The sequence below is a fragment of the Panthera leo genome, chromosome D3 (assembly GCF_018350215.1).
Source record: "Panthera leo isolate Ple1 chromosome D3, P.leo_Ple1_pat1.1, whole genome shotgun sequence".
NCBI classification, from domain to species: Eukaryota; Metazoa; Chordata; class Mammalia; order Carnivora; family Felidae; genus Panthera; species Panthera leo.
Window position 1 is genome coordinate 41,636,210 of NC_056690.1, and position 22,558 is coordinate 41,658,767.

Here is a 22,558-nt window from a genome sequence, read left to right on the forward strand (position 1 = left end):
GGGGTCTTAACAGAGCCGGGGACTCTAGCATATGACACCCTTCATTTTGCCTATAAAAACCTTTGTCCCTTGTAGCTGTGAAGAATTCTTGGTTGCAAATGACAGAAACCACCCTTGGATAACTTAAATAGAAAAGGAATTTATTGCAAAGATGCCCAGTACTTGGAAGGCTTGAGAACCAGACTCAGAAAATGGGCAAGAACCAAGGGAAGCTGGGGCAGCTACTGCTGGAATCACAGCCCAAGTGCAGTATTGGGTTAATTTGTTTAGGGGGCTGCCACTGGCTGCAGTCTACATCATGCTACCATGGACTATCAGCCACCCATGTTCTCTAGTTCAATAATAAAATACATGTGGTTTATGTGGAAATTAATATTTTAGAGTTAAAATAATACCAAGAGGTTTTATATTTGTAATTATTACCAGCTGCTGTTTTTCAAATTGACATACCTGTCTATTTCTCCCTGGCCTACAACCCTCCCTACCTCTGTTATGCTGCCCAAATTGCCAGATTAGAGCAGACCAAAGAATACATTGACATGACAGAAAATGGTGCCTTTAAAGATAAAGTGAGTATTGGGAGTCTTTTCCTACCCTGTTGTTGCTTGGGGGATATCATATGTTGGAGTATTTAATGTTTACAATATGCCTCATATCCTGCTTGTCATTAAAGCTGCTGCCTGTGCCATGAGGAATTTGTCAAGTTGGCTGCACGTTTACATGCCTTACATGACTGCCTTAAGGTGGAACACGGGAGATGGAGTTAGCTGAACCTAGGCTACATGGGAGTGCCCTCTTTGCAGGGGCCAGGGCACTGCCTGTGTCCTAAGATTCGGATACTGGAGGGCCAAAAGGAAAGAAATCTGCACTATAGACCTGGCTTTCCCCTAAAGTCCCCACCCCTTAGCATCCTGGCCAAGTCATTGTGCTCCTCCTTGGTATTCCAAACCACAGATCCGGATAGAGGTGAGGGTAGATCAGCATCCATTTTGTCCACTTCAAAACTCGTGTTCCTCTTTTTATGTTGTACCTCCTTGGGCCTTATGCCAACTGGTTACACTACCCCTTACACCCTTCTAGTTGGGGTTATTGACTAACTTGCCTTGCCTGTATGTCGATTAGAAATATCACATGGCCCATCATCCTGAGCACTGCTTTTAGTTCTACCTTTGTCTGGAGTACTGACTTTAGTATATTTATTCACTAATCATCCAGCACCAGACTTTAAAACATTTTTTTTAAATGTTTATTTATTTTTGAGAGAGAGAGAGAGAGAGAGAGAGCGCGAGCATGAGTGGGGGAGGGGCAGAGAGAGAGGGAGACACAGAATCTGAAGCAGGCTCCAGGCTCTAAGCTGTCACCACAGAACCTGATGCGGGCTCCAACTCACGAACTGTGAGATCATGACCTGAGCCTAAGTCGGACGCTTACCCAACTGAGCCACCCAGGTGCTTAGCACCATGACTTTACAATTAAAGTTGATCTTGCAGCTGAACTTACAGCTTGCAAACAACAGAAACCACCCTTGGTTAACTTAAACAGAAAAGGAATTTATATCCAGTACTTGGAAGGTTTGAGAACCAGGCTCAGAAAATGGGCAAGAATTAACCTCCATTTTTTAGCCTATAGATAACTCTTAATATGTTAAACTGAATTTATAAACTAGTCCTTCCAAATCTCCCTCTTTTCCTGAATTCTCTTAGTTAATACCATCACTACCATCACTATCCTCCAAGTTTCCCAAGCCGGAAATCAGTGAGTTATCCTGAATCCGCTCCCTTTCTAAGTACTTCACACACAATCTAGTTACCACCTTCTTAAAAAAATCTCTTGAGACCATTTCCTGTTTCTTTTTGTCTTATTACTGCCTTAGTATAAGTTTAGATTTCTTGTGGTTAACTGCAATATCCTTTTAACTGGTTCCTATTTTTAAAATGCATTCTCTTCAATCTATACCTACATGGCAAAGTAATCTTCCTAAAACAAATCTGATTATTTCATTCCTCTGCTGAAACCCTTTTGTGGCCTTCTTAGCTCTCAGAATAAAAATGGAATTCAACTCTTTAAGATAAAAGTCTGTCTTTGATATGACCTTTGACTATTTCTGTAATTCAACTTTTATATCTGCTGTAAGGTATATTTTGCTCCAAACATAGAGTTATCTAGACTGGGCTTTTACTCTCTCTGCTTTCCCATCTTCATTCCTATTAATGTTTTAAAACTTAATTTGATTGTTGAGTAGTATGTTTGTAGATAGATAATATTTTGATATTTTTACAATGGGCTTATGATCCAATTTGGGGTAATCAGAGTCATTTTCTGGGACTTTTCTTCTGGAGAGGAGTGGGAAAGACTCTCTTTTGCTTTTCAGGTAAAGATGCTGCTAAGATGTGAACCTGGGGCTTCTATCATTTGGAGGAACTCATTGGCAGAGATTGAGACCAACATCTAGGGAGAAGTAGAGCTAAGAATGGGAGGAAGGGAATATGAGAGAATGAGAAAGCAAGTCTTGGTGACATTTTGAGCCCTGGATCTGGTGTGTGTAATGTTAGGTCTATTACAGTCTTTTCCAGTTATTAGCTGATAAATCCACTCTCCCTTTTTCTTTCCGTTAAATTAGATTGATTAGCTTTCATCACGTCAGACCAAAAGAGTCCATGGAGGTGCAATAGAATTAATAAGTTAACATTACTTATAAACTTAGTCTTTACAATTTTGGCTGTAGCTATACATAGTATAATTTTGGCAGATGGTTTTCAGGGGAAACGTACTGCTTTAAGCCTGCATAAAGCAGGCTGTACTTAAAAGGGTAACTTTGAACTCTTTGTACTTAAAGTTAAGACTTTGTATGAATTAGTATTGGAAGTAGACACATGGAAAATGTAAGAATTTTTAAAGAAAGTTTATTTGTAATCTTGTATCATTTAACCTAATGGTTCTCAAATCTGGGTGTACAGTCATCTGAAGAGCTTCTAAAACTGCAGATCCCTAGGACCTTCCCAGACTAAGTAAATCAGAATCTCTGGGGCTGGGACCCAAGCATTGGTATTTTTTAAAAGCTCAGTTTCAACTTTTAGTAAGAGTTGAGAACCAAAGACCTAACCTGTTTCTGTTCCTTGAGGAATTCAAGTTACCTACACATGGATTTTTATTGATCTCTTTTCCTCATTGTAATTTTCCCCATAATGGGCATAACATTAAAATCTAGTTGCTGGCTTTTGTGGTGTTTTCTAATTTGGGATTTCTATAAAACTGGCCAGGGACATACAATTAGGCACTGCTCATCTTTAATTTTGATTTTAATAAAGTGGCTGTAAATGTGAATCTCTGTGTAAGTTCTCTATGTTGTCTTACTGAGATTTACATTTTTCTCAGACTTATCTTTGTAAGAGCTTGCTTTAAGGAAGCGATACTAGAAGTAAGAAGATAACTTTCAATAGTAAAATTGATGCAAAAAGAAACCATTAGTTTTCCTTTTTTTTTTTTTATTTTTTTATTTTTTTTTATTTTTTTATTTTTTAATATATGAAATTTACTGTCAAATTGGTTTCCATACAACACCCAGTGCTCATCCCAAAAGGTGCCCTCCTCAATACCCATCACCCACCCTGCCCTCCCTCCCACCCTGTCCTCCCTCCCACCCCCCATCAACCCTCAATTTGTTCTCAGTTTTTTGTTTTTTTTTTTTTTTTTTTTTTTTCCAATGCATACATATTTATTAAGGTCTTCGATGCTTTTGATAATATTATATGGTTGTCTGGGTATGAAAAGCTCTTTTTTTTTTATTTTTTTTTTTTTATTTTATTTTTTAATATATGAAATTTACTGTCAAATTGGTTTCCATACAACACCCAGTGCTCATCCCAAAAGGTGCCCTCCTCAATACCCATCACCCACCCTGCCCTTCCTCCCACCCTGCCCTCCCTCCCACCCCCCATCAACCCTCAGTTTGTTCTCAGTTTTTAACAGTCTCTAATGCTTTGGCTCTCTCCCACTCTAACCTCTTTTTTTTTTTTTTTCCTTCCCCTCCCCCATGGGTTTCTGTTATGTTTCTCAGGATCCACATAAGAGTGAAACCATATGGTATCTGTCTTTCTCTGTATGGCTTATTTCACTTAGCATCACACTCTCCAGTTCCATCCATGTTGCTACAAAAGGCCATATTTCATTTTTTCTCATTGCCACGTAGTATTCCATTGTGTATATAAACCACAATTTCTTTATCCATTCATCAGTTGATGGACATTTAGGCTCTTTCCATAATTTGGCTATTGTTGAGAGTGCCGCTATAAACATTGGGGTACAGGTGCCCCTATGCATCAGTACTCCTGTATCCCTTGGATAAATTCCTAGCAGTGCTATTGCTGGGTCATAGGGTAGGTCTATTTTTAATTTTCTGAGGAACCTCCACACTGCTAAAAAGAAACCATTAGAATGATATATTAAAATAAACACAACTTATATCATTAGGAGTATGATATATAGAACAAAAAGATTCCTTGGATTTTGACGTACATTTTGGTCTGTTTATCCCAAGAGTTTGATAAGATTTCCATGCTAAAAGCAATTGCTGTTTAAGATGAAAAGGATATTTCGTTTTTGATGATGTATCTGATTTAAAGGCAGACATTTTTCTTAATTTGCAATTTATGATATCTGCCAGTTGCCTTCGTGTGTCACACACACACACGCACACACACACAGACACACTTTAACTGTAATAGCATTTACATAAATCCACAGAAAACAATAGACAGTAAGAAAACAATGTTAGAGAAATGGTAGGAATTAATTAAAATTGCTTTATTAGTTAATCATATAAAAATTTAACAGAATGGTTTCTTGGTGCTTAGCATTGATCTAAGGGCTAAGAGGGTTACAATCCTGATCATATGAAATTTGCAATCTAATTGGAGAGATGAGACAAAGCAGAAAAATTAAATAAACTTGCAGGGTGTACATGCGTCAGTTTTAGTCTGCATAGTAATGACGATAAGTACTGCATCTCAGATAATGGAGATATACCCAAAATAAGCTTCCTAAAAGATGTGAAATGAAAAAGACTTTTTGATCTTTCTCTGTGTATTTCAGTACCCTGTAGTGAGTCTTTAGTTTCATATTTTTGACCACTTCCAAGTCAGAAGCAAGTTCCCTTGGTGGCCAACTTTTGTTTTTCTTGGTCTATCCTTTATAGAACATTGTTTAGAAAATTCTGTTTGGGAGTATGAGCTGATAGATTTTCAAAGGGTTCCAAAATTTAAGATTTTGCGTTGGATTTTGTTTGTTCTGATTTCTTAACCTCAAAATAGAAGGTAGTGTGAGCGTGGTACAGGTATCTTGGCTCCTAGTATGGAGGACGGATGGTGAGTAACAGGGCTCAAATCTAGAGTCTTTGGGGAATATCAAATTCTTTTAACCTATGGGCTCTCATGAGCTTATTACAAGTAGTCAGATATTTTAGCCTTTCCTGGGGATTTCTAGTTACCCTTCCTAATTTGTCTTAGCTCTGGTTGGGTAACAAACGGCATTGTTGGAGTCATTTGTGAGGTATGTTCCAAGTAATGAATAATTGCCTTTCCCGCACATTAGAGTGCTTATCCCATAAAGATGGTATAGTCACACATTACAATTCCAAAGTTGGAGAGAGAGGGATGAAATGTAAATAGTTGCATGTATCTGTGCTTGTGGGGGATGTGTCCTAAATGAAAACATCATTTGACTTGTGTCGTGCTAGGAAAAGGGATACAAAACAATTGCTTTAGTATAAAGATAGAGCTGTTTCTCTCTGGTCTCATCTTTCCTTATGGGGAAAGAAAGATTTGTTTTTGTTTTGTTTTGTTTTGTTTTAGTCTTCATCTCAAAACCACTTTTTTGATGACTGGTCAAAATTGCTTTCTTTTCAGCCACTTGCACTCCAATTCGATTAGACCCTTTCTCCTCAGGGCACTTCATCCTTATAAAAAAAATCACCTCAGATGCCCTCACTGTTTAATACTCCACCCAATTGTAATAACTTCTTACTTTTGTTTTTCTCCTGAAGATCTCTAGCTTTCTTTAGGAGTTTGCCTCTCTATTTTCACTCTCTGTGGCTTTCCATTTTGGCTCCTCATCTCGGAATCAAATTCTGGTTTGTTGTTTCAAATAAGTATTACTATATCTATTAACTAATTACGTTTCAGTTCCTCCAGCTTCAGGTAGTTTGGGATTTCCTGAGTCTCTTGATTTGGAGAAAGGATTTTTTTTTATGTTTCCACTGCAGGTATTTAATGATTGAAGATTCATATAAACTTAAACTTCAGAAGAGCAAATAGCCTCAACATAAGTATAATTAAGCTTCATGGTACCTTAGTGAAGAAGGGAGAATAAATAACCAGGGAGGCTACAATCGTTTCCTCCCAAGCCTGATTAAAAACAAAGTTTTAAAATGTTAAACTGGTGCTAATCTGCATGACTGCTTCAGGTTTCATTTGAGGAAGAATTGTGGCTGCTAATTTTCTCACTAAAATATGTGAATCTATTTACATAATCAGAGCCCTATGGGATGGAGCTTAGATTTAATATGGTTTTGGTGCTTATGTGTTTTCCAGTACATTGATTAATACTGTCCTCTGAAGTGGAACCCAATCAGGGGTAACCTGCCAGAGGACTATTTTCTAGAAATTTCAGCTGAACTAATATCCGTGGAAATCTTAAGACTATAGAAGAGTTGATGAATATACCACAATTAAACTTGCTTTGTGAATTGAAGAATGGGGCAAAGGATAATGAACATATTGAAATGATTCCACATGTTTTATGTATGACACATTTGTAATTAAAACAGATCCTCAAGGTAAGTTTGTATATACTAATATAATAATTTCAAAAAAGCAGAATACATTATTAAATATCTACAGGGCATATTTCCCAGTTGGAGAATGTGAAAATTTGGCTTGTTTTGCTACTTCAACAGTTGTTTACCAGAAACTAGAGATTGAGTGTACCAGTAAGCCGTATTTGTTGGGCAATCTGTTTCATTGCTCAAATCTGTATCTATATATGTGGATATCTATATCTACTTATATCTCTATCTATCTCTATGTATCTATGAGTGCATCTTCAATATATAATTTTCTAGTTATACAGTTATAAATACCTTTAATTTCAGTCACTCAACTAAACATTAACATTTATCCTAATTTCCTCAGTCTTGCGAAGATCCTCTGAGATCTTTAACAATTCAGCAGTTATTGTACCTGGCAGCTCTAGGTCATGACTTTTGCAGCCAGGGTCATTTTAGGGTTTAATGGGGGATTTAACAACCCCATTGCTGTTTATAAATGATTGTTACAACCTTTTCTATCATGGGATCTTCCAAACAATCCTGTGAGGTTGGAATAAGTACTGTTTTACAAACTTTTACAGAGGCAACTGACATGTTCCATAGATTTTCATTTTTAAGTTATGAGTAAGGGTTGATTAACCAATAATCTATTAAGTGAATCATTGCAATTGACTAAAATTTGGTTTTCATGAGAAAAATTAATAGGTAACTAGAGGGCTCTAAGCCAGTATATATGTGACTAAAGAGTCTGGCTACTATGTATTTGGTGAGTTTACAAAACTTCTATTGTACTTGTTCCCATGTAGATAGTTGCAGTTCCCACAATGTCAAGGAAAAGCACTCAGTTATCCCTACATCATCCTTGTTTTCTTGACTGTGGGAATGATTTTAGTTGATGCTCCTTTGTCTCGTAATTATGAGTTACTGTTAGAGTATTGTGAGTTGTTTGATTAACTTTACACTGTAGGATGTTTGCATATTTGCAACAATGATATTTGTGGCTCTTTTTATCAAAATAGATTTTAAGGTAAATTATTACTTTAAGGTTACTTTTATAGGGGCGCCTGGGTGGCTCAGTTGGTTAAGCGTCCGACTTCAGCTCAGGTCACGATCTCACGGTCCGTGAGCTCGAGCCCCGCGTCGGGCTCTGGGCTGATGGCTCAGAGCCTGGAGCCTGCTTCCGATTCTGTGTCTCCCTCTCTCTCTGCCCCTCCCCCGTTCATGCTCTGTCTCTCTCTGTCTCAAAAATAAATGTTAAAAAAAAAATTATAATAAAAAAAAGGTTACTTTTATATATGTGTATTAGTGAAATATATATAATATATTTATATATTATATAAAATAAGCAAATTTACCTTTAGGTAAATATGTATAGTATGTTTTATTGTATACATAAATGTATGCCAGCCACTAAGTTGTATATGCAACACTAAGTTGTGTATACACAGATGTGAACCAGCATACTTGTATATTGAATGAAGCAGATGTACCCTATAGTGAGAATGGGTGAGATGGATGGGCCTTGGGGTCTTTGGCATTCCTTAAGTGAGCTGTGTTAAAAAAGTAAGAACCATCTATTTTCAGGAGTCCTAAGTTGGAGAATGACAGGAACCTGCTTGTTTGGCATGTGGTTATGGGGACTCTTGGGGTATACTTCCGATTTCCATAAAGACCATGTTGATGTCACGTATTTGTAAGAAGAGAGTGGGACTGTTTGCATAGAATCTGGCCTTTTGCTATATGATTATGTGGAAATGAATCACAGTTGTGTTGGCCAGAACCACCATTAAGCTTTGTATGTGAAATGCATTAAAGAATTATTTTGTTTCTCCCCTGCAGCTATGATTTCTTATATATGTGTAAAACTCTACAATTAGAGATTTGCCAGCCTAATTCTTTTCTGAAGGGAAAATTGAGCCCCGGAGACATGAGGTGATTTAAGACCAGAGAGGCTGAGATAGAACCAGTGATCAGAGCTCCTGATACTCTCAGCCTAAGGTGTTTTTTTTTTTAATCTAAATTTTATTTTTTATATAGGACATATATCCACATGGTTCAAAAATCAAAAATTACAAAAGGGTGAGGCAGTTAAGTGTCCAACTTCAGCTCAGGTCATGATCTCATGGTTTGTGAGTTTGAGCCCTGCAACAGGCTCTTTGCTGTCAGTGCAGAGTCTGCTTAGGATCCTCTGTTACCCTCTCTTTCTCTGCCCCTCCCTTGCTTAATGCGCTCTCTCTCTCTCAAAAATAAATAAACATTGGGGCGCCTGGGTGGCTCAGTCAGTTAGGCATCTGACTTTAGCTCAGGTCATGATCTCACAGTTTGTGAGTTCGATCCCTGTGTCAGGCTCTGTGCTGACAGCTCAGAGCCTGGAGCCTTCTTCAGATTCTGTGTCTCCCTCTCTCTCTGCCCCTCACTTGCTCAGGCTCTGTCTGTCTCTCTCTCTCTTTCTTTCTCTCTCTCAAAAAAAAAAAAATAAATTAAATAAAAAATTAAAAAAATAAACATTTAAAAAAATTAAAAAAGGGCTTATAATGAAAATCTCCCTTCCCTTCCATTCCATTTCTCAGCCATTCAGTTCCCCTCTTTGGACAGAAACAATGCTATCAGTTTTGTAAGTATGCTCCCAGAAGTGTTTAATGCATGTACAAATAAGTATATGTGTAGATACTCTCCTCATCTCTTTTTATCCAAATGGTAGTATACTCTTCATATGATTTTATACCTTGTGTGTTTTTTTTTTTTAACTCAGCATTTGAAATCACTTCATATTGTTACAAAAAGAGAATTCTCATTAATTTTTATGGCTATAGAATATTTCTTTGAATAGATATATCATTTATTTAATCAATCATCTATTGATAGACATGTAGGTTGTTTCTAGTCTGTGCAATAGCAAATAATGCTGCAGTGAAATATCTTATACATATATAATTTTATACATGCTTGACTCAATTTATATGATAAATTCCTAGAAAAGGAATTTTCTATGTTTAAGAGTTGGTTACCTGGTATATATTGCAAAATTGCACTTCATAGAAGTTGAATCGGTTTACATACCTGCCAGCAATATGTAATATTGTCCATTTCTCCATACACTTACCAACATAGTGTATTATTAATTTTTTTGGTTGTTGCCTATCTAATAGTCAAAAAACAGTGGGTGAGTGTTGCTTTAATTTGTACTTTTCTTATTTCGAGTGAAGTTGTACATTACTTTATACATTCCGGAGCCTTTTTCCTTTCCTTTTCTGTAAACTGTCTGTTCATATATTTTGTCCATTTTCCTTCTAGTCTGTTGGTCTTTTCCTGATCAATGTTTTTGAAAGTCTTTCTAAATTAGTAACCTTGATACACTGTCTGTATTTTTTCTCAGTTAATCCTATTAGGTGCCCAGCATCAGACTAGGACATGCTGCTTACTTTTGAGAAAGATAGAATAAACTTGGTTTTGAATATATATATATGTGTAGCAAAGTTAAGAATCTTTTCTCCCTGGTCACATTTGAAAGAGTTGAGAAATCATTAGAAGAAAATCTGTGTAACAGTACACTATAATAAGAGCCTGTTTCTGGTTGGTTTATTGATCAAAACTGCTGTGGGTCTTTGGTGGGAGAAACCTTCAACTGTGTCACAATGAATGGAGACAAATGAGCATTGAAAAATCTGCAGCCACCTGGAAAAATAGGCTCCTTTCTTCTGGGAAACCTCTAGTTTCTTAAAGACCCCTATTTGCAACTGAAAAATGTGTCATTCTGTAGTGTATAGATCTGAGTGGTTAAGGTTTTAGCCAAAAATATTTGTTCATTTGAAAATAAACTGGATAATCCTCATGTTCAGCTTTTTAACTAACTCTTCAAACCCTTTGTGGTTATGGATTTCAGTGGTAAATGGATAGAATGAGAGCATCAAGATTTTTGGGCGATACCTCAGAAACTGAAAATGAAAACATATACAGTTGACCCTTTAACAGCATGGGTCTGCAGGTCTACTTATATGCAGATATTTTTTGGTAAATACAGTACTATGCTATAAATGTATTTTCTCTTATGATTTTCTTAACATTTTTTTCTCTATATTATTTTAAGAATACAGTATATAATACATATAACATACAAAATATGTATTAATTCACTATGTTATTGGTAAGGCTTCTGGTCAATAGTAGGCTATCATTTGTTAAGTTTTGGGGAGTTAAGCTGTACATAAATTTTCTACTGTGCAGAGGGTTGACGCTCCTAACCCCTGTTTTATCTAAGGGTCAACTATACAATGAGGAAATTAAATTTGGTATTATAGTATTTTCTGATACCTAAGGCATATTAATTATAACTAATAGTTTGTATAAGAAAGCATGGAATTTTTAAAAATAAGATCAGGTAAACAGTTATGATTAGGTTGTCAGAGAGGGAAGTATAGAGTCTCTCTTGGTGACAATTAGCTGGGGACTGCATCCAGGGCATCAGTGGTATTAATGCATCAACACATCACTGGCATTGGGGTGTCAGTGGTGCATCCATCCCAACAGTGGAGCAGCCAGAGCAGGAAGGAAAGGTTTAATTTATATTAAGTAAATTTTATTCACATTAAGAAATACAAAGCATTTTAAAACTTTGGATAATATAGCTATGTGAAATCTATTTCAGTCCCTCAAAGAATATACCTTGGTTTTTTGCCTTCATGGCCTTGAACATATATTTTCTCTGACTTAAATCTTTTCTGTCTTTGCACTTCTCCTGTGTTTGTCCAACCTCTACTACTCATTTTACATGTCTCAGCTTAATTGTCCCTTCCTCCTAGAAGCTTCCCTGACCCTTTATGTATGGATTCAGTGCACTCTACAGTAGTTTTGTTCCGTATTCTAACTGCTTGTTACTTGTCTGTTTTCCTGACCAGCATATAAATTCCCAAAGGCTAGAATCCATTTCTATGTATTATTTTATCCCTTGGCACATAGTAGTCTTCAAGAAATATTTATTGAATAATAAATGTGTGAATACATTTATTCAAAATTACCTAAATAGTGTGTTATGATTTTGGTTAAAAAAAGAAACTATGGTTCAAGTTACAGATACAATAATTTTTTAAGCTTCATGTAATATTTTTAATGAAGATACTATGTACCCTAATCTCCTGCAATAAATTACCAAACGTGCAACATGTTAGTAATTACACCGTGAAAGATCAAACTAATATTTATGTTATTTATAATATTTATAGGTATTGATTTACTAGTGTGTTACAATCTATCATGTCCAGTGGGTTCTAGAATATACTTTTCTATTTACAGTACTGTGCTTTTGTAAGTATTGTATTGTAGATTTAATGATGAAAACTGAGAGGTATTTTGGTATATATGATATTAGGAGTGTAATACTCAGCATTATAGAAAAATCTAATTGTGGTACTGATACAGTGTCAGTTTGGATCCTGTCAGATTATTGGTTTTTTACAGAAATTTGCCTAAGAGTAGGCATCTAGTAGGTGGCAGAAACTAGATTGGAGGTACAACCAATATGTGCTCAGCCAAGGTCATTTTATTGTTTCATACAATTTTCCTGTTCTAATATGGCTCTTAGTGACATTATTGAATAACTGTGCTGATGAATAAAAGATATGAAAGAATGGATACTATTTTTGGGAGAACAAAGTACAATACTGTAACATATGATATAAAACAAGTGAAATATATAAATTTTTTATAGTTATCAGAATGTGTTTCGTAGCTAGCAAAGAATCCAATTGTTCTTTATTCTTTCAAAGTAGTGTCTTGAGAGTACTTTACTTCCTTTAAATTAGTTTATTGTATTATTGGTAAAAAATAATGACTTTTACTCTCTTTTCTCATTCAGAGCCTGAGTCATGATCATGTTTTCTCTTCTAGTGAGATTATTACGGGACCAAGGCCAAATGAATGTCAGGGAAAATAGGACTTCAATAAATAGAATCTTTAGAATTTTGTATCAAGGACTAACCAGATGGGTTTTAAAGAAAACCTGAGTATATGGTATTGAGGCAGAGGAGGGGTGGATGGTTGGGGAGGGGTAAACTGAGAGGATGGAAGGGTAGATGAACATAAAATTCTCTTTTTGTTTTCTTTTCTGGACTATGGTCAGAATTTGATTCTCACTTTACTTTTCTGGTCACTGGATTTTGCAGCTCAAAAGGGGAGAGGAGGAGGGCTTCGATAAACCAGGTCTTCATAGAGTACTTTACCAAAAGAGTACCCCTGTCTAAGCCTGAGACAGCTTGTGTGTGGGGAAGGGAAGGAGGCAAAGCTGATTCATGGGCTCAGCATCAGGCTCTTTACACTGTGGGTGGCTAAAGCTGGATCCTTTCCTGCCAGCCTCTGAAGAGCCATGTAGAATGCACCTCTGATTGTCCACCTAAGCGACAGAAGAGGGTGGCATTTATTCACCACCTCCCATCATCCATTGCTCCAGGGTTGTTCTGTAGTTGTAATTCACTCAGGCTTCCAGACTGCACAGGTATGAGTGCCATGGTGTCCGAGAAGTCCTGGGGCAGAACAGGGAAGATGGACGTTATAGTGGAGAGGAAGAGCAGTAGGACTGGCTCCATGCGTGTGCAACATGTTCAACCAAGTGCTTAGCTTTAATTCACTCATATCGTTGTCTTGAAATTCTCAATAATCTTTGAATCAGGGGCCTTTTGTTTTCATTTTGCACTGACCCCTCCAAATGATGTAGCTCTCTTTGGCTGTTGAATTATTTTTGCATGAGACTGGTACACTGCATGAGGCTGTACAGTGGCTGGAATAAAGAAGTTGTTCCAAGAAAATATGAAGTAAGGCACAGTAGATGTCTGATACGCTGATTTGATTTTTATAATCTCCTTATCAGTTAGGTGCTATCATCCCATTTTAAAGAGGAAGAAACAGATTCAGGTAGGGTAGTTAATATCATCATTAATTTACAAGGCTGGTGGTAAACAATGGAGCTAGGATTCAAATCTAAGTCTGTGTGAAAGTCTGCATGCTTGAGAGTGAGGGAAGGGCATGATATCAGAACTCATGATAATCATTGTACTAACTTCTTTTTTTCTGCCTTGTGACTTCTGGACAGGCTGTAAAACTCAGGGGTATGTATGCTGTCAGCCACAGGGAATGTTCTTGCCATATTCTAACATACTTGGAACTCTATCTGGCCACTTGGGTAGGCCTGGGAACTCTGGAAAGACCCCAAAATGTTGTTCTTCCTTTTTTAGATGAGTAAAGGGAGAAACTGTAGAAGTTAGAACTGTATAGCAGAGATGCTATAGGGAAAGAGGCATCTATTACATTAGAGACTGTTAAAAACTGAGAACAAACTGAGGGTTGATGGGGGGGGGAGGGAGGGCAGGGTGGGAGGGAGGGCAGGGTGGGTGATGGGTATTGAGGAGGGCACCTTTTGGGATGAGCACTGGGTGTTGTATGGAAACCAATTTGACAGTAAATTTCATATATTAAAAAAAAAAAATTAAAATGAAAAATTTTTGTTTTCCAGTTGAGAGTTTTTTTAACTCCTAATAATCTAATCTCTGAAAAGGAGAGAAAGAAAGTACAACAGAGGTAGAACATGGTATAACTAATTTGTTGGCCAGTGTTCAAATGATTGGTTGATTCCAAATTCACATGCAGTGTGGGTTACATATCCCCAACCGGCCTGTCTCTTAGTCACCATGACCATGCTCTCAGTCCTCACCCCACTGGGGCAGTGTGGTGAATGGAGTTTAGCAGTCATGCAGAAGTTGTTCCTGTTCAGCATTCACCATCCAAAATCTGAGGCAGAGTTTTTCTTATTTTCCTTCTAAGAACCTCACACAAATCATCTGGGTGTGGCCAACTTCACTGAATAATGAGGATAATAACAAGGTTATGCTTGAGGGGACAGTAAGTCTGGTTTGCATGTGGAAGCCCTGGTTTATATCTATTGACACTGCATGATTATTAATAGCACCCCATTTTACTCTCAAAGGGCACAAGTTTGAGTCATAAATTATATGGGTGTCCTACTTACACTACAACTTCAGGAAGCAGATAACTTACTAAATTAAATATTCGGCTTCCCTGTTCTCAAAAGAGCCTCATAGCACAACGTGGTTCCAGTTTCCGGGTATATGTGTGGAACTCTCTTTCTCCTTTCATCTTTTCCTTTTTTTCTCTTGCTTCTTTGTCCCTAGTTCTTGTTCCTTTTATGTACAGATTAGTTCAGCTTTCTCCAACCCCTGTCTCTAAACTTAGTCCTTGGATGTTTGTTGTATGTCTGAAGACTCTCATAGGGCTATGCTAAGCAATAGAATGTCAACTTTGGGCCCACCTATCCATCCTTCTCTATCTGGCTCTTCAAGAGGAACAGAACAGAGTGGAGATTTGTCCCCATATCTCATCCATTATCCCCCTTTCAGAATACAGAAAGAGATACAGCATTTTGGTTTTCAAATTTCATTTTATTTCTCTCTGTTACAATAGTGGATTGTGATACTATATATTCATTATGAGGGGAAGCTATGACAAGAATAGCATACTGTCAAGTAAGTGTGATAAAAGAAAATACCGAGATCTTCCTTTCAAGTATGACATTCAGTAAAGCAACTTTAAATTAGCCCATGATCTTACACATGAAACTTGTTTAACTCGTGGTTTTATCTATGCACAAAAAGTAGAAAACATTAGTGTGGACTCATTGGTTCTAAGTTTCAGAAACTTAATTGCACACGCTGTAACAAAAATAGGAAATTAATTGGTTCATCTAACCAACTCTGAAAAGGATAAGGGAGAGCTGTCTTTGACCAAGATAATCAAAAGTTTTCAGAGTTCTTTCTCATTTTTTTGGTTTTGATTCCCTCTACCTGTTTACTTCATTTTCTCCTACTTCACAAGAGCTTTTCCCGTTTATTAGGGCACATAGCCTTAGGTTAATTCTGGCTTGGAGCCTTATAGCAATTTGCCTCAAGAGGAAGGAGAATCTTCTATCCTAATGCAGTTACACAATTCCAGGTGAGAAAGGGAACCTGGCATGGGCCATATGCCCTTTCCCTTAGATCATTCACTGAGACCAGGCAGTGCTGGTTGGTCCAGCACAGGTCATGTGCACCCGGGAACTGAGGAGGGCAGAGTAGATAATGCAGTAGTGGTGATGCACAGGTTTGTGGAGCCTGTACTGATGACTGATGACCTACTAGGGGTTTGGTAAGGCCTGGCAGTGTGTGAGGAGCAAACCAGATGGAGAGGGCAAAAGATGCCTCAGCCCATGTTTCTGACATGGGTCTCTGCTTTCATCTGAAGCCTCTGGAAGACTTTCTTAAGGAAGACATTCAGCTCCTCATCCTTTCTATTATGTGAGAACACATAGCAAGAAAAGGTGCTAGCTTTGAATCAGAAGAGGGCCCAAAATGTGACTATGGTGGTGCCTTGATCTTAGACCCGCCTCCAGAACTATGAGAAATAAATTTCTATTGTTCATTAACCACCCAGCGTGTGGTACTTTGTTAGACCAGCCTGGATAGACTAAGATTATGACCTTTGAGATATTGTGCTCAATGTGACTAAACACAAATTCTTCAGCACTCTTTGGAGGAAAGATTCTAGCAGGAGAGACAGTGGCATCAGACATTCCTGCCCACTTTTGGTCATCTCGTTGGTGTTTATGACAGCTATCTAATCCTAATGTCATGGCTGAAGGAAATTCAGTAGAGTGATAGAATAAAAATCTCCTGAAAGAAAGTAGAAAATTTAGCCTTGAGGACAGTACAGAAGAATTGGAAGCAGAGATGTGTCTGGAACCACTCAGATTATGCAAACACGTTCAAATAAAAATCCATGTTCTTCAATATATAAACCTTTTTATTTTTCATTTATAAGAGTGTCCTAATGAAGAAGCAGATAGGAGACTATAGTTAAGAAAAGCTTCCTAAAGCTGCACCTTCAACAGAGTTTAGAAAAAAGTTGAGTGGCATGGAATTAAACAGTGATATTTACCTTTATTGTTATTCTGAACAGATGTGAGTTAAGTTTTGATTTCTGGAGTTTTACTGTTACATGGTCAACATACCTGGATCATTAACTACGTCTAGATATTCTGGTGTTCTTTAATAACAAGTTATATATATGAGTGAGTGAATAAGTGAACTCAGAGGAAAGTAAACAAATCTTTTTATGACTGATACAAAGTTAGAAATAAAAACAGTTCTTCATTTATACAAATTATGGAAGACATTTCTTTTTGAAAGGAATCCCAAGGCCTTCTGAAAATGTATTTTTTTATTTAGAGATAAAAAGTTCTTACATTTTCCTCTACTATTACAAAATATTTACAATAAAAACATTGCTTCCAAATGTGTTTTCTTCTGAGAATGTTCTTTTTATTTTGAAATATAGGTCTTTAAAGCTTTTCTGGTTTAATTATTCTTAAAAATAATGGATTTTAAGTAACACCTATGGTACCCCACTAAGTGAATCACTGTGACATTTGGAATTTCAAGGCTTACATTTTCCTACTTGATGAGTAAACATGCTGATGAAACAGTATGCTAACTTTGCAGAGGCATTTCATGGGATCTTTTTAAAGGAAGCTTATAATCAAATGGCCCCCAAATTAAAAATGAACAAATGGTACACATTATAGGTTGTTTATTGTAATCCTCTAATGTTTTTATTATTCAGAACGTCAAGGAATCAGGCAACTAATTTTCCTGAGTTGTCCTAGAGCCTCATGAATTTAGGGAGGTGAACAGAGCAGTGTATTTCTGAGAGGCAAAACACTAATCCAATCATAGCTTGCCTAACTTTAGAAAAATTATATTTCAATCAAATCACATAAAATGTGCTAAATTTAGTCCCTTACAGGTGTTGGGTACATAAGTGTTTATTAGGTTATCTTTAGTGCTTTCTGAAGGTTAAAAAACTTCAAGCTAAAAAAGGTAAAAGTGCTCCAAGGGAATTCATTGTTTAATAGAATTACTTTGTTAAGCAAATAATTACTTCCCAATTTATAGTTATTATGAATTAGTGTGTTAATCCAGGTCCTCCTGGAAGCAGACACCAAAATGGGATTAAGTGTATGGGGATTTTCATAGGAAAGTGCCTATGTGAAAGAAAGTAGAGAGGGAGCAGGGGAAGGCTGGGGGAGCTGTCAGTCCATGATGCAAGTGTGGCCCAAGGAAAGATGTAGGATAACCTAGTCTAATTATCTTGAGAATGAAGGTCATAAGGAAGACATCCAGCACAAAGGCTCCAGACCTGGGATGAAATCTTGGATCTTCTAGATTTTCCCAGTGACCTCTGACTGAAACTGCAGGAATGCCTTGGGGCAGAAGGGGAAGATCACCAATTAACCCACAAAATTCTGAGAAATAGTAAATCATTGTTGCTTTAAGCCACAAAGTTTTGGGTGTTTGTTATACAATGGTCAATAACTGATGCACAGAGTGAAGGTGAGATAGACAACAGTTCTTGTTTTCTTTGATGTGAGCAGAAAGTTTCTTAGTTCACTTCTTACTGAGGATATTGCCATTTGAGGGTTCTGGCTTCATGATATGGCCCGAGTTTCAACACCTTGCCTTATCTGAGCCTAAGGTCTTTCTGTCTCCATATAGTCTTTAAAACTCATGATCTTATTTTATAGAAATAGATACTGACATCTCCACTCCAGAGTAGCCAAAACTTCAGTACATTTGAACTGCTTTGATATTTTTTTAGCATTGGGGGATTATTTCTCTTACCTTCTAGTTTTCTAAGGAATGTGTTTAAGAGGGTGTGAATATGCAAAGTCAGCATTTGTAGAAGGTTTTCACGTTGTCTAGTCTACCACTGTGTTAGACATGGGAATCTCCATCTGTCACTTTTGAATCTTCCCTAGAGATAATCTTTTTATTTTTACCATCACAATTCACCTGACTATCCCTGTCAGGGATTTGCAGAAGGAACTTTCAACTTTACCTTGTGGAAAGAGTATGTTATAGTAGTGGGCTCTATTGCTTTGTTTTAGCTTTTAATATACTAGAACCTTATAGACAATGTGTATTTGTAAATGACTCTCTGTGGCAGTACATACTTGTAAATGAATGAAATTGTATTTTAGGAAGACCAGCAGGCCAATTTTGCTCAATTAATGTGAATCTAAAATGTGGCATATAAATTAAATAATGTCAAAAGTCAAAGGAGGTAGAATAATGTGTTCTTTAAGTGAATCTTACAGTGAACACATTTGTAAAATGATATTTCCTTAATTTATAGATTTTGTAGTGTATTTTTAAAAATATAGTTGGCACACTGATGTTACATTAATTTTAGGTATACAACACAGTGGTTTGACAATTCTGTATATTATGCTGTGCTTGCCACAAGTGTAGCTGCCATCTGTCACCATTTAACACTATTAAAATACCATTAACTATATTCCCTATGCTATACCTTTCATTCCTGTGATGTATTCATTTCATAACGGGAAACCTGTGTCTCCCACTCCCCTTCATCGATTTTACACCATCCCCTTTCCCCCCACTTCTGGCAACCACTAGTTTGTTCTCTGTAATTATGGGTCTGTTTCTGTTTTTTTGTTTCTTTGTTCATTTGTTGTATTTTTTAGATTCCACATATAAGTGAAATGATAGGGCGTTTGTCTTTCTCTGTCTGAATTATTTCACTTAGCATAATACCTTCTAGGTCCCTCCATGTGATTGCAAATGGCAAGATTTTATTCTTTTTTATGTTTCATAATATTCCATTATATATATACTACACATTGTTTATCATTCATCTGTGTAGTGTTTTTTTTAAGCCCCCCCCCCCCCATTAGTGAGCCTGAAATTGTTCAACAACAAATGTTGAAGGATGGGGGTGGGAGTGGTGTTTGGCAGAGGAAGCCCTAGTGATTTTTATTTTGAATAATGAGAAGAGTCCTTGAGGTAGCACTTAGCCTAGAAATCGTTTAATTCTTGCCAGGGGTGGAATCACCTCCAATGAGAGCAGAGGGGAAAAAAAATCCATGTTGTTTAGGGCAGTTGAATAAAGGCTGTAACAGTTGAAAAGTTTGTAAATCTGAACTTTGAGCAATTTCAGTCAGAAAATTCATCAGCTTTGGTGAAAGGAAGTGACCAATGAAGATAGAACATAGTTCTATATAGCCATCAAAGAGGTTTGTAAATTATGTACATTGGACAAATAAAGAAAAAAGGATCTGTATAGAACCAGTCTGCATGATTCCTTTAGCTGCTTCTGGTTAACACTGTTACCAGTACCTCAGTAGAGAGGTGCTGGTGTTCCCACCAGTTTGCCTGTGTTTGTGGTGTGGGGTCTGTGTATACTGTGTCTGTCTCTATATATTCTACATTCTTTATAATATGCTCCATTAGGTAAGTTTAATCAATTTAACATTGTTTTTAGTTGTACTTTAAGATGCTGAGCCAACTGACCAATCAATTCACCAACCAATAAATAATCAAACAAACTCCTAAGCCTTCTTAGATTACTCAGGAGAGGTACTTGAATTGGGTCAGCTTCTCTGCCTAATATTTTTGGTTCTCCAGGTGGGCAGAACAAGTATTCAGCCCCCCATAGGGATGACCCTGCTGAGACCTATTTCTATCTCATGCGCCATGTAGTTTTGCTTGGATCAACAATGTGTGTTTTTCTATAATAAGTACAATACAAGTGACTAGAATACAAAACTCCTTAAACTGCTGATAGGACCCTATTTTAGGCAACACACCTTCTGTTTAAAGTCTCCTCTGGACAACTAGCACTTGAACTCCAGGTAGGAAAAGAGTGGCAGGCTTATCTGAAGCAATCATCTCCTTGAAAGGAATCAAAAAAGATGAGCCTGGAGTGGTTACTCCACCTCAAAATGTAAATAAATGGTCTCTTACACTGAAGTAAGCTTATTTCCTCTGTGGTCTCCTGTGTTATCCTCCTGGACAGACATCTAATAAGGCATGAAAAAGAGGACTGTTTTTGATAGGTAGGGTGGGTATAAAAGAAGGTAGCTTCATGTTCTCTCTCCTTCCTGGTAATTTACCAGCCACAAAAACCCCAGCAATGGTTGTGGCCATGGTGCTTCCTATTCTAAGCAATGAGATTTTTTTTTTTTTTGTCACAAACCACCCAGAAGTCTTTCTTCCCTTTCTCTTTCTTTCTTTCTCTTTCTTTCTTTCTTTCTTTCTTTCTTTCTTTCTTTCTTTCTTTCTTTCTTTCACTTCCTATAAAGTATGGTTTATAGCGGTGAAGTTGCTTCCTGACAGAAGTGAACGCCCTGACGCATGGAGCATATATAGTGAGAAGTTGGAGAGTTATCTTGATAATATGACAGTTATTGTTACATGTAAATATCACCATTTAAAATTAGATATTGATTAGTTTTGCTTTCTTTTCATGTGTAGCTGCCCCCAAAGTATCATTACTTTTTATTTTAAAATCAAAATAAGCAAGAGAAACTTAGAGCCAGTGACTTAGATAAAGCCTATAGGTTTGTTTTTTTTTCAAGTTTGTTTATTTATTTTGAGAGAGAGAGAGAGAGAGCACAAGTGGAGGAGGGGCAGAGAGAGGGAGAGAGAGAATCCCAAGCAGGCTCTGTGCTGTCAGCACAGAGCCTGATGCAGGGCTCAATTGCATGAATTGTGAGATCATGACCTCAGCTAAACTCAAGAGTTGGTTGCTTAACTGACAGCCACCTCGGTGCCTCAAGCCTATAGGGTTTGATTTCATACCAAATATGAAAGAGATTTGCTAATAGACCAAACAGCCATATTTTAGTTCACATATACTTTCATTGCCTAAAAGATATAAGGTTCCTACCATTTTGTGTTTCATGTGTCTGTAATTGAATTTTTCTTTAATATTTCCTTTGAATATTTTATGTATTAACAATATCAGAGAAATATATGTATGCATTCATATGTATAGGCCTGATGGAACCAGAAAAAAATTAAAGTGAAAAATTGTGTTTTTCAGTTTACCATTTATTATATATTCATGTGGAACTTTAGTGTCTTACCACCTGTGAAGAACCTCTTGAAAAAATAGCAAGCAGAAATGACATAATATTTACTTGATGACTAAAGACAAAGTGAGTAGTAAATTATTTAAACTGTTACTTATATCGAAAGTAATTCAGTCTTTGGCCTTGTAGCACTGAGTGTTGGTTGACTATTTCTTTTTCCTGAACCTTCTGGCACGTAGACCTAGACGCTTTAGTAAAGGCTGGAGTGGTCATTTATTGTTTTGTGTGTCAATTCCACCTCTCCTTTTAGATCAGCATTTTAACAGTCACGCAATGGAAGATGTCATCTTTTTGGCCACAGTGATTGGTCTAAGGATACACATCTGACGTGTGCTGGGCCAACAATAGGATCACCTTTGACCTCAGTAGGGTGGTGAGACTGTGGGATGCGGGGTCTGGAGCTGCCAAGCATCATATTCCCTGCTCCTTGGTGTGGAGAAGGGTGAGGTTGGCATCCAGAGACAAGCTGAAATGAGAGGTGGAGAGAATGACTATATTTCAGTTCCACGTTACAGCCCCATTTCTACTCATCCTTTTTTTCCCTCCTAATCTAGTTAAAAAATTTTTTTCCACATTCTACTTTAAGAGTCTGTAAAGGAAGAAAAATTCAGCTACATGCAGCATTTTATGAATTTTGGTAGACTTTGCTGGGTTTTTGGGGGGAGTTACATTCAACATTTCCCTTAAAATATCTCCCAACAGCCTTTTATTGCCCTAAAGTCACTCCATCCCATGAGCCCAGT

General features: G+C 37.1%; 1 protein-coding gene across 1 annotated transcript in view; it reads left to right on the plus strand.

The window, feature by feature from the left end:
* METTL4 (methyltransferase 4, N6-adenosine) overlaps positions 1 to 22,558 on the plus strand; it is a 249,810-nt gene that overhangs the window by 81,254 nt on the left and 145,998 nt on the right. The gene's annotated exons all lie outside the window — the stretch shown is intronic.